Genomic DNA, 14,390 nt, shown 5'->3' with positions numbered 1-14,390 from the left:
TTCTTGACACTTGGCAAGTTTCACTCCGTTTTGAGCCGATCTTTGACATTTGTCACCTTCTTGCTCAAACCTGCAATCAAAAGCAACTTGTAAGCCTTTTGGGACTATTTTGTGGCTATTTGTAACAAAAGCAATAGCAAGTAAGGGGTATAATCATGGTAAAATCCTAGCTTATCAATGGTGCCTAACTCTTAAAATGCTAGGAAAGCCAACATATACAATTCTAACACATAAATCATTAACCAAAACAGAAATTAGTAATAACTAAAACTAAGTAGATATGAAGTGCGGAAAATTTTTATAACAGTTTAAATACTCTAGAACAAGACTACCCAAAAGATCTGGTGTCACAATCCACGAATGTCTAAGAATTTCTACAAACACTGGTCCTAAGAAAATACATCTATTTTTCGGGATGAAAGAAAACAGGAATCTAAAATAGAGGGAAGGGGATTCCAGGGTCTATGAACGTCGGTAGACCTACCTCGGGTCTCCTGTGGACTGAAGGCAGCAACCCAAACTCTAATCAGTATGGTCCAGTACCGGGATCTGCACAGAAAGTGCAGAGTGCAATATCAGTATAACCGACCCTATGTACTGGTAAGTGCGGATCCTAACCTCGGCGAAGTAGTGACGAGGCTAGGACACGACAAATAACATAAACTTGTGCAGTTAAACAATATGCTAAACGATTAATAGAAACTAAGCAGAATTTAACGGGAGGGGGGCAACATGCTATGGGGTACCAAGATAAAGAATCACAGCACTAGAGGAATTTAAACAGCTAGTACACTTTGAACAGGTAATAACAAGTAAACACAGCAAACGGGAAAAATGCACGGCATCACCCTTCGTGCTTTTACTCTCAACCTCACAAGGTAATCAATAATAGAAACATGCACGGCATCACCCTTCGTGCTTTACCACTCAACCTCACCAGATATTCTATAATACAAATGTGCATGACATTACCCTTCGTGCTTTACCACTCAGCCTCACCATATGAATAATAGAAATGTGCACGACATCACCCTTCGTGCTTTATCACTCTTCCTCACCACATAAGAAACAACAGAAACAATAACAACTCGGCAAGGGCATCATAATTAAATAACTTTGTTTCATCGTTTAACTTCACAACATAAATCTCAACTTGAGCCAATACTTAACCAATATCCAAAACCAGGAAAGTATAATAAGACTTGTTTAACATGAGTAATAACCAGTTTAAATAGGAACAATACGTATAAAGAAACACAACGGTCACAAGTATAAGACTCACTCACATGCTATGACCCAACAACAACGTATAGATACTCGTCACCTCACCTATATGTCGTACTTAACAACTAAACATGTAGCAAATAAGGCAACAATACCTAATCCTTCAAGCTAAGGTTAGCCACAACACTTACCTCGATCCCACGGCCAAACTCAAGCCTCAAGTACCGCTTTTCCCTTAGTTTCCATTTTTAATTCGCTCATATCTATTCATAATTAGCTTATTAACATCAAATAATGCTAAAGAAACCAATTCCAATGCATAATTATAGATCGCCCATCATTTTCCCCAAAAAGTCAAAAATCGACCCTAGGCCCGCTTGGTCAAAACTCGAAATTCGGACCAAAAGCCGATTACCCATTCACCCCTGAGCCCGGATATACAATTTGTTTTGAAATCCGACCTCAATTTGAGGTCTAAATCCCCAAATTTCAAAATTCCTAAGTTCTACCCCAAAACACCCAATTCCACCATAAAAAACCCTAGATTTTATGATGAAATCTTGTAAAAAGATGAAATAGATTGAAAGAAATGAGTTAAGAATCATTTACCTATGATTTGGGGAAGAAATGGTCTTTGGAAAATCGACTGTTGAAGTTTAGGTTTTGAAAAATGGGAGAATGAATGAAAAATCCAGTCCAAAAAATGGTTTTGAACAGTCACAGTTATCGCATTTGCGAACTCACAAATGCGGCCATTACATCGCAAATGCGAAGCTTGGCCTGGCCTGCTCGCATCGCAAATGCGAACAAGTGTTCGCAAATACGACCTCTGTACTCATCGCAAACGCGACACTGAGCTTTGCAAATGCAAAGGTCTCCTCCCAGCCCTACTGATCGCAAATGCAAAGATTCTTCGCAAATGCGATGCTCGCATTTGCGAGCCAGACTTCGCAATTGCGAAGTATGCATACCTGAACATACCAGCAATTTTCTTAAGTTTCAAAACACTCCGTAGCCTATCCAAAACTCACCCGAGCCCTCGGGGCTCCAAACCGAACATGCACACAAGTCTTACAACATCATACGAACTTGCTCATGCGATCAAATCGCCAAAATAACACCTAGAACTATGGATTCAACACCAAAACGCATGAAATTTTTCAAGATAGTTTCAAACTTTCTATTTTCTCAACCAAAGGTCCGAATCACGTCAAATCACTTCCGTTTCTCACCAAACTTCACAGATAGGGTATAAATATCATAACGGACCTGTACCGGGCTCTAGAACCAAAATACGGGCCCAATACCAACAATATCAAATATTATTAAATTCTAAAAACCATTTATTTTCAGTTAACAATTTTCTTCAAAAACTCATTTCTCGGGCTAGGGACCTCGGAATTCAATTCCGGGCATATGCCCAAGTGCTATTTTTTTCTACGGACCCTCCGGGACAGTCAAATCACGGGTCCGGGTCCGTTTACTCAAAATGTTGACTGAAGTCAACTTAAATTAATTTTAAAGGCAAAACTCAATATTTTTCTCAAATTTTCATATAAAGGTTTTCGGAAACATGCCCGGACTGTGCACGCAAATCGAGGAGAAAGAGATGAGGTTTTCAAGGCCTCGGAACACGGAATCAGATTCTAAAACAAAAGATGACCCTTTGGGTCATCACATTCATAAATCTGATAATCCCGAAATTCCTGTTAATAGGGTAATTGAATCAGATTATGCTAAATTCTTTGAAAGCATCTATTCGTATTAAACTGAATGCGAGTTATTTAGTGAGAAACCTAAATGACCACGGGAAGAACCGAAGGAAAATACTCCACATGAAGAGGATCCAAGGCATAGCAAAAGTCAAAGAATATCTACTTCCTTTGGACCATATTTGTGACATTCTTGCTTGAAAATGAGCCTCAAACTTTTAAAGCAGCTATGTCATCTTCAGATTCGGCATTTTGGAAAGAGGTAGTCAATAGTGAGATTCAATCAATTTCGGATAACCATACATGGGAATTGGTTGATCTTCCTTCCGGAAATAAACCTTTAGGTTCGAAATGGATCATTAAACGGAAAATGAAAGCTGATGGCACTATTGACAAATATAAGGCAAGACTTGTTGTCAAAGGTTATAGACAAAAGGAAGGCCTTGATTACTCCTGACACTTACTCGCCAGTAACGACGATAACATCTATTAGGGTGTTAGTGGAACTAGTGGCCGTGTATGGTCTTGAAATCCATCAAATGGATGTTAAAACAACTTTCATAAATGGAGAACTGGAGGAAGAGATTTACATAGAACAACCTAAGGGTTTTGTCGTTTCGGGCGAAGAAAAGAAAGCGTGCAAACTAGTTAAGTCACTTTATGGACTTAAACAAGCACCCAAACAATGGCATGCTAAATTTGATCAAACAATGTTGGCAAGTGGGTTTAAAATCAACGAGTGTGATAATGTGTTTACATAAAAAACATCCAGGTCATGAAGTTATTGTTTGTTTATATATTGATGACATGTTGATAATGAGCAAAAATATGGCAGATATAAATGCTACTAAGCGCATGTTGGCTAGTAAATTTGACATGAAAGACTTAGGGGCTGCTGACGTGATCTTAGGAATCAGAATTCACAAGACTCCACAAGGTCTAGCGTTATCACTGTCTCACTACATTGAAAAAGTACTTGACAAGTTCAAGTATTTGGATTTCATAATTGCCAAGACTCCAATTGACGTGAGTTATGCACTTCAAAAGAATGAAGGTGACAGTGACTCACAACTGGACTATGCAAGAGTATTGGGAAGTTTGATGTATATCATGAATTGTACGCGACCAGATATAGCATGTGCTATTTGCAAACCGAGTCGTTTTACAAGTAATCCCAATCAAATACATTGGATGACAATGAAACGAGTTTTGGGGTATCTTAAACATACACAAAATTATGCTTTGCATTATAACAAATATCCCTCCGTGATGGAGGGATATAGTGATGAAAATTGGATCACCGGATCATATGAAGTTAAATCCACGAGTGAATATGTTTTCACAATTGGTGGTGGAGCAGTGTCTTGGAAATCATCCAATCAAACATGCATCGCCCGTTCTACAATGGAATCTGAATTCATAGCTTTAGCTAAGGCCGGTGAAGAAGCTAATTGCTCCATAATTTCTTGGAAGATATACCATTTTGGCCCAAACCTTTGGCACCTATTTGTATATATTGTGATAGTCAAACAACAATAGGTAGGGCAGGGAGCGTTATGTACAACGGAAAATCTCGTCACATACAATAGAGACACAATACCATTAGACAACCACTCTCTAGTGGCGTTATCACTATTGACTACGTAAAGTCAAGAGATAACGTATCGGATCCACTTACAAAAGGCCTATCTAGAGAGGCAGTTGAAAGATCACCTGTAACGACCCGACCGGTCGTTTTGCTTTTTATAACCCCGTTCCCCTAAATAAAAACTCTCTGCGCTTGCTTTAACTGATTCATGACCTGCGGGGATGGTTGGTTCGGGTTTTGGAAGAGTTTGGGTTGAAATAGGCTCATTTGATTCCTTAAGATTTTCTTAAAAAGCTAAGTTTGACTTTGGTCAACATTTTTAGCAAACGGACCCGGATCTGTGTTTTGACGGTCCCGGAGGGTGTAGGAAAATATGGGACCTAAGCGTATGACCGGAATCGAATTCCGAGGTCCCTAGCCCGAGTAATGAATTTTTATTGAAAATTGTTAAACTGAAATTATAAGGATTTAAAGAAACTAAATAATGAGTGATCACATTGGTATCAGGCTCGTAAGTTGGTTCCGGAGCCTAGTACAGGTCCAATATAACATTTAAGACCTTCCCTTAAAATTTGGTGTCAATCCGAGTAGTCTAAGTACGTTTCGGTTCGTTGGAAGTGAATTAAGAACTTGAAGTTCATAAGTTTGATTCAATTGGTTTTACGGGGTGATTCTTAGATTTAGCATTGTTTCGGGTGATCCAAAGGTTCGAGCAAGTCTGTTTCATGATTTCAGACTTGTCGGTATGCTCGGGCAGGGGCCCGGGAGCCCCGAGCGTCAATCGGACGAGGCTCGAGTGAAGTTGGAAAATTTGAGAAGGGCTGAAGCTCCAGTTACTGTCATAACCGCACCTGCGGTTGGTCAGCCGCATGTGCGAGACCGCAGGTGTGGTCAACCCATCGCAGATGCGGCCCAGGGCTGTCCAGGCCAAACCACAGAAGTGGCTCATTAGCCGCAGAAGCGGCCTCAAGACCGCAGAATCGGTCCCAGCCCGCTTGGCCAATTCCGCAGATGCGGCATCTCTCTCGCAGAAGCGGGACAGCAGATGCGGTCCCCTGACCGCAGATGCGAAAATCGCTGAAGTAGTGAGCTTCATTTAATACGGGTTCCAAGTGATTTTTGCCATTTTTCACTCCTCCATATGGCAATTTTGGGAGCTTTTGAGAGAAGACTTCCACCTAGAATTTGAGGTAAGTTTATCCTACCTATTCCTAGTTTAATACTTGTGACTTAGGTAGATTAACACACTAGGATTAGGGTAAAATCATGGGGTTAGAGCAAAACCTAGGGTTTTGATAAAACTTAGATTTTTCCACGAAATTGGTTATGAAACGAAGTAGAAATCATATATTATTGATCCTTAGGTTACAAAGAACAACTCTCTTCGAAAAATCCTGAAATTCGGGCACGTGGGCCCGGGGGCGGATTTTAGGAAACTTGTGTTTGAGGTTGAGAAAATTCTTTAATAGTTAGAATGCGATCTTGTGAGCTTATATTGACTAGTTCTTACCCCATTTAACTAGTTTTGGATCGTTCGGCTCCAAATTGAGAGTTCAGGCTCGTTCTTGGTATTGGAAGTACACTTTGGAGCGAGGTGAGTCTCCTTTCTAACCTTGTAAGAGGGAATTGTCCCCATAGGAGTAAAAATTGTGTAATTTGCCACTAAATGCGGGGGCTACGTACGCACTAGGTGACGAGAGTCCGTGCGTAGCTACTATCATGTTAATTGTCCGGGTAGTTAGGACCCGTATCATGCTATATTTGTAAGTGTTATATGTCTTCGTGCTAATGTAATCATTTGAGATATGCTAGAGAATTGGAAATGAACATAAGTGAACATGTATATTGTTGAACACTTGTATGAGTTTAATTAAGTATAAATGCGCCTTCTTGTATGTTCCTGTTGATAAATTGTTATTTGTGGATCGGGCCGATCGCCTCGGTAGAAATAGATGCATCTATGGTTCATGCCATTCGACCCCCTGGCAGTGCACAGTTTCCTTTCTGTTGGATCGGGCCGTCGACCTCGGCATAATGTGCGCATAATATCTATGTGGATTATTATAGATGACTTGCCTGTTAAATGGTTCCAATTGTAATTGGTTAACCGTGATATTAAAACTTCATGACTTAGAAATTCTTATTGCAACTGTTATATAATTGTGACCTTCATGCTTAGTATAACATCGTATCATATTATTTGACCCTAGTAGGTATCAAGTCGACTTCTCGTCTCTACTTCTTCGAGATTAGACGGGATACTTACTGGGTACATATTGTTTATATACTCATACTACACTTCTGTACTTAATTGTACAGGCTCTGAGGCAGGTACATCTGTCTATCAGACCGGTGCGCATCACTGATCTTAGTCTGAGACTTCCACGGTGAGCTGCTTTCTCTTCCTGTGCCGATCAACAACTGATGTAGTTTCTCTTATTTTTGGCTGTCTATTATGTTTCAGATAGTAGGATAGATCTATTATTTTGTATATTCTACTAGTTGCCCATAGCTTGTGACACCAGGTCTTGGCACACACTTAGTAGACAGTTCTTTTTGGGTTGTATAACTATTACTGAATATCACTTATTATCATATGTTTTAAATTGCGTAAATTAAGACAAGTGTTGTAACTATTTTTGGTAAGTAAAAATAAGAACTCACTAATAATTCACTGATTCTATATGCTTGATCTTTCTCTTGTCAAAGCTATGTGAAATCCTGACTATTCATGTTCTACCTTATTTTATATGCTAAGCATGCTGCCTCTTTCATGGCTTTCTGAACCCTTGATTACCATGAATCCCTTATTTCCAGGTTTAGTTTGAACACATTCCATTTAACTCTTGATTCTTACCTCTCTATTCGATTTGACTGGATTGCTTGCCTTAATTAATTTTTCCCTGCCTTGTTTGTATTCCGCTGTTTATTACTGATTTGTTTCCTTAATTAAACAGTTGTTCATATACCCCTAATTACCTATTCTATACCTAAACTTTACTTGATTCTTTTCCTTAAATACTTAGCATGTTTTACCGTTGATTTAACTGTCCCTTGATTAAGGGAAAGACTTTGCTGATTTACATGTGACTTCCCTGATTTACTACTTAATTGATCTCTTACCATATGTGTCAAGCTTTTGATTACTATATAAACCCCCCTCCACCTTATTTTAAGTTGACAACGAATGAGACTAGTTCAAAAAACTCTCTCTTATACTTAAAGCTTTCTGCTCTTTTCTGTCACTTGCTACTTCCATTGAACTAGCCGGCTGTAAGCCAAGGCTAGTTATTGCACTACACTGCTCTATACTTTGTGTCTTCTCTCCTTAACTGGTATGTCTCTAATTAAGTTTTGAGAACCAAACCCTATGTGTTTTATCCCTGCACTAGCTCATCAATTGTGATTTCAGCTTGTATTCCTGTTTATTTCTTTGCTCAACATGTCTAAAACATTGTCCTGTTCAATGCCTGTTTTACACTCTGCACTCCTTCCTATTTACTTCTTCACTTAGCATGTCCAAACTATATGTTTAATCCTATTCAAGATAGGCCAACTGTTATCTATGTCCTGACTATTTACTGAGTGTTTAATATCCAAAGTGTTGCATGTAGTTTGTGACTATATGTTTCTCCTTTTCCTATCCATGTACCCTAAGGTGATTTTTATTTGCCACAATCCCTTTACCCCCATGTGGAGTTATGTTTGTTAAGTGTGCTGAATGACTCTTATGACCAATTGATTGTCTGCTGCTTGATACTCTTCTCAAATTGTCTTTTACCATTAAGTTATTTCCTGTTTCTGAAAACTTTTCTGATTCTGAAGTCATCTCTGTACTATTTTCAAAAATAAACTATGTCAAGCACTTTCACTTTGCTCTTAGAATATTAGGTTCTGCCCCTCTGGCATGTGTACCGCCTTGAGATCTTGAGATCTCTCTGAACTCTGGCATGTCAGAGCTGGCCTTTCCACACTGCATCTAAATCAGTTATTGTTTGAGAAAAAGGTCTAGGTGTGAGCACTGACCGGGATCCTTGAAGTCCTTAGGGAACTCTGACACACCTAGACATAATACTGTCTATGGAACTTTGGCATGTAAGGCTATTGGAGGCGTGGGAAGTCATTTGGGCCTACTTCAGGCTCCTTATAGTTAACTTCTTCTTTTTCTTTATTTGTTTATGTAATTTATTCAGTTGGTCTGTAATAATTATTTGTAAACAACATTGGGGTGATTAGTGAAAAGGCTGGGTAGTTACATATCTGTTGGGTAGCTCAGGTAGATACCATGCCTATAAGATTGTGTTAATGCATTTGCTATGTTTTGCTTTATTTCCACAATATTAAAAACCAAGCCTATAGGATCTAAAATGTTATTAGGCGTTCTATCAAAACTTCTAAATTGACTAACACGAGGACGAGTATGAAGCCATGATTGCAGGTAGGGCTGGGCATAATTTGGTAAATACCGAATTATCGTCCCAAAACCGAAAATTTTGGTATTTGGTATACGGTATTTTAGTATTTGGTTTAAGTTTTTAAAAAAATTGGTATTAGGTATGGTATTAAGATAAAATACCGAAATACCGATACCGTACCGAAATATATATTATATTACACAAAACATATATTATCAATTGTAACATAAATATAAAAAATCTAAAATTTTAATTTCCTTTATTCTCAAAGTTCATCAATTAACTCTAAACAAGTAACTGGGCATTGCGTGGGGTGATCATGTAGGCTAACCAACCTAGGACCCTTCTTCCGATGTTTGAACTTTATTTTTTCCTATACATGCAATTTGTTCAAATCTTTTCTTGTCTCATTACTTGAGCCACTCAATGTCCAAAATATGCCTTTATTTGCAAGAACGTGTTTAAACTGTGTAGTTGTTAAAGGACTAATTCATAAGTATAAGTTCGGCCGGGACCCACCATTGTGGACCGAGAGGGGTGCCTAACACCTTCCCCTCAAGGTTATTTCGAGCCCTTACCCTAAATCTCTGGTAATGCAAACTAGTCCATAAGTTAATTGCTTAAGGTGCCCTAACGCACCATAATCCCTTAGGTGGCGACTCTTCAAAAACCCAAATTCCCAAAAGGAAACGAGTTATTCCCCCATGAATGTCGAAACCCGAACTTCTCCACGCGAGGAGGGAAAAAAAGGGGGGGGGGGGCGACAGCATGGCGACTCTGCTGGGGATATTTTAGGCTCTTACCATAACGAACTTATTTTTATGAATTTGTCCAAGCATGCCTTGTCCCATACCCTTTCCCCTTATTTGAATTTAACTGTCTATTTTCTTTTAAGCATTTATGATTCTTTATTCCCAAAACTGACTTGTCTCTTTGTTTTCTTTTCCGTAACTGTCTTTCAACCATTTAAATACCGTATTTATTTTTTCTACTTGCAAATACTTGACTACATGATATTTATTGTTGCATAAATCATGCTCTACATCATATTCCACTCGTGCGTATCAAATCCTATAGCAACGCTTAATGAGTGGTCACGCTCTTCCTATTTATTACCCTTAAATTCGGAAAGGCTTATTTGTGGTTAAACTAGTCGATCAGCGGTGCAGTCGACGGTTCCGTGCCTTTCCCCCTCAAGTTGTCCGCTTGAGGGTACCAGTCTAAACCCCCATAGTAACGTTACTCTGGTCGAAATTGTGCATGCATCATGGTCAAACCTAGTTAGATTAATATGTTGTCCGCATAATAATCATTTAAGATGAGCCTTATCCAAAAGTCCATCGGAGTTTCCATAATCCCAATGGACACAACCACGTTTGTGCATTAATTTGGAGAACTAAATGCCAATATGCTAATCATGAATGTATAAATAGTCGAGTCTGGTGGGGGATAAGGGACTAACCCTTTTGTTTTGCAGAAAATAAGGCACGAGGTCCCCAGATTCGGTACGGTAAGCAACATCCCACCATTGCTACTAGATTGGTGGGAGGACCTTTCCTCAAGTGACAAGAAACACGTAAGAAAGTACTTGGGCAATCTTACATACCCTTCGAGTATCTGTATGAGAGGTACGGCCATAGCAAGTCCTTCCGTACTTACCATGACGAGATCTCTCTCACTTTTCTGGGCCATATCCACCGCAGAGTGTTCGTGTTCATTGTATACTTCCTGGGCCTGATAGTGTTCCCAATGAAAAAGGAAAGAATCCACACTAGGTTGGCCATGGTCGCCAAGGCTTTGATGGAGGGGATCAATGGACAGACATACACCATAGTCCCCATGATCATAGCCGACATCTATAGGGCTCTGGAGCGCTGTCAAAGAGGGGTCTAGCATTTCGAGGGATGTAACCTGTTGCTACAGTTATGGTTACTAGAACATCTTCAAAAGGGCCAGTATCGCCAAGAATTCCCGCGAAGGGCTTGGAATGATCATATTCCCTTCCATCACCCTAAGCGGATGACCTACATTTCAAACAGGTTTGCTCAGCCGGAGAGTGCCAAAGAGTGGGTGGAATTTTTTGACAATCTGGCCGAGGAGCAAATGCAATGGATGTTTGAGTGGTTCCCAACAGACGAATTTATCATCAGATCCAGGGACGCTCCACACTTGGTGCTGATTGGGTTGAGAGGGATATACCCCTATGTCCCTATCCGAGTCATGAGGCAAGCGGGTAGGAGACAGGTTGTACCAAGGGTTGTCAAGATGAGCCATTTCAGAGCAGACTTTCAAGACGACGACGTTCCTTACAAGTGCCAATCCCAGCATATATGGCACTGCAAAATCATTGTGGAAAAGAACACCATTGAGCCTGACAGGTATCATGCAGGGTGCGAACCTCTCTACCCAGCATGGTTAGAAGACAATCTAAAAGGAATGGTGATGCCAGGAACCGGTCGAGGGAATAGAATCATAGATGAAGAAGCTGAAGCTCAAGTAAAGTACAACAGGTTGCGCAAGAGGGTCCACGACTGTGAGAATGAGCATCGGGAAATACATGAGAGGAATGAGAGGTTGATCGAAGAATGGAAAGAAATGGCAGTCACTTCCAACAGGAAGTTGGAATATCTGGAGTGAGGAATAGTGGAACTGGAGGGTAAGGTCATAAAGAGGATTGATGATTGCCAGAACGCTGAAGGAGGAAATCTGGCCAGAGCATACTTGTTGCTGGGTCTACGCGAGCTAGGAGACCTGTACGATGGAGTCAAGAAGATCGAATCTGGGGAAGGTCCTTCTGGGACCAAATAGGCTGGATTTACTTGCTTTCCTAAAATGTAATAAGGCCAAGTGCCAGTAGTAACTTATCTTTTTCTATTATCTTAGTGTCGTTTTGGGATTCGTCTATTTTTATATTATGAAATGAGGCATTTGTTGGAATCTAAGTTCTCCAAATCTATTTGTCTCTAGGCCTACCTCGGGCACAACGAGACTCCCAAATTAGGACGCGGATTTACGTTCCCGCAATACATGTTTAAATACTGCAACATTTCAAAATCCCCACTAACTTGTTACCTTTTTTTTTCCTTTATTTTTGATTATTCCCATCCCCTTAGGTTGGTTCACTCATACTGGCATCGTCAGCGTATCATACTAGATCTAGAGGCCCTCCACCTCCTCCTCCTGCAAGCAATACAAAAAGCAAAGGGAAAACAAAAATGGATGACTTAAGTGCTATTCGAAAGGAGAATGTTAAGAACGCAGAAACTTCAGACGGTCGGAGTACGCCGGCACCAAATGATCTAGTCCTGAGATTGGAACAAAAGATACTGGAGCTACAATGAGAGCTAGAGCAGGTTCGCAACTTGGCAAATTTATCACTCACCCTGAATGTCCCCGATATCAATCAGCAAAACACAAAGAACCCAGTACCTCCCCAAAACACACCAAACCAACATCCACAAAACCTTCCTGCACCACATCAATACACAGCCCCACCGCAAAATCTCAATCCCTTACCAACACCAACTCCACCAAAACACCACCACCAATCAATTCAATACCTACCAACCGCCACTTACCACACTCCCCAAAACACACCACAACACATCCCCGACCCTCAAAACTCAACCAACGACCATCACTACACCCAAGTCCCTGGCCCTCATCAGAACAACCCCATATATGTGGAGACCATACCTCACCCTACTCATCCAACTTCCTATGCACCGAAATCCTCGGAGAAGGACCAGCTCATTAAAAACATGGCTGAAGAACTCAAGAAATTGACGAGCCGGGTTCAGGGTGTCAAAGGCGGCAAAGGGATAGAAGGGTTGAACTATGAAGACTTATGCATATAGCCGGATGTGGAACTGCCGGAGGGGTACAAACCTCCTAAGTTCAAGATGTTCGATGGCACAGGAGATCGTAAAGTCCATCTAAGGATATATTGCGACAAGCTTGTCGGAGTCGGAAAAGACGAGAAGATCAGGATGAAACTCTTCATGAGGAGTCTTACTGGTGATGCTTTGTCCTGGTACATTAGCTAGGATCCCAAGAAATGGATCAATTGGGTAGGTATGGCATCAGATTTCATGGACCGATTCAGGTTCAACACAGAAAATGCACCCGATGTCTTCTACATCCAGAATCTCAAGAAGAAACCCACTGAGACTTTCCGCGGGTATGCTACCCGTTGGAGGTCGGAAGCGGCCAAGGTTAGGCTATCTTTGGACGAAGAACAGATGAACAAGTTCTTCATCCGGGCACAAGAACCACAGTATTACGGAAGGTTGATGGTTATTGAAAACCATAAATTCTCCGATATCATCAAGCTTGGGGAAAGGATTGAGGAAGGCATTAAGAGCGGGATGGTAACAAATTTTGAGGCATTACAGGACACAAATAAAGCATTGCAATCAGGCGGCATATCAAAGAAGAAAGACGTTGGGGCAGTAATGGTGGCTCAAGGCCAAAAATCTCCACTTACCTATCGAACACCTCCACCCACATATCAAGCACCTCCATCCACATGCCAAGCACCACCACCTACATATCAACCATCATCTCCCAAATACTCCCAGCCAGCCATTGTCTGTCATACCTACAACTCTCAACCACCTCATTTCCAATCGCCTCCGACTCGCCAAAATTATCCAAGACCAAGACCCAATTTCGACCGCAAGCCACTCAGATAATACACCGCCATCGCTGAACCCATTGACCAGCTATATGAAAGATTGAAAGCCGCAGGTTACATCACGCCTGTTCCCGCTGTGGCACTAGAGAATCCATCCCAATGGGTCAATCTTAATAAAACTTGTGCATACCATTCCGGTATGAAGGGGCACACCACTGACGAGTGCCGAGCATTGAAAGACAAGATCCAGACACTGCTTGACAACAAAGTTATACAAGCAAAGGAGGCCGCACCCAATGTTCACAACAACCCTCTCCCTAATCATAGAGGTGGTGGAATACATGTGATAGAGGTGGCTCCACCCGCGGCCACCCCTATTCCGTTTGAAGTAGAAATTGTCACACCGTTCACAGTGACAGTATCAACCACACCCTCTTTCCACTCAAAAGAGATACCTTGGGATTATGTTGCCGAAGCTAGACGCAAAGGAAAGGCAAAGATGGAGGAATACGATGCCGCACAAGGAATGACCAGGACCGGGAGAATCTATACCCCTGAGCACCTGGGAGGACCAAGTAAGGATGCCACTGCCAAGCAGCCTGTCATTGAAACAGGGCCAGACGACCTTTGGAGGAAAGTGCAAGCAAAGGAGTATTCTGTCATCGATCATTTAAACAAAACCCCAGCTAAGATATCCATCCTGTCACTATTACAAAATTCAGAAGCACACAAGAACGCTTTGATGAAAGTGTTGAGCGAAGCTTACGTGCCTAATAACATCACCAGCGGAGAGATGTCTAATATGGTGGTATAAG

Source organism: Nicotiana attenuata, chromosome 7, assembly GCF_001879085.1.
Source record: "Nicotiana attenuata strain UT chromosome 7, NIATTr2, whole genome shotgun sequence".
Lineage (NCBI taxonomy): Eukaryota > Viridiplantae > Streptophyta > Magnoliopsida > Solanales > Solanaceae > Nicotiana > Nicotiana attenuata.
The sequence above is the reverse complement of the archived record's forward strand: the minus strand, read 5'-3'. Positions refer to the sequence as shown.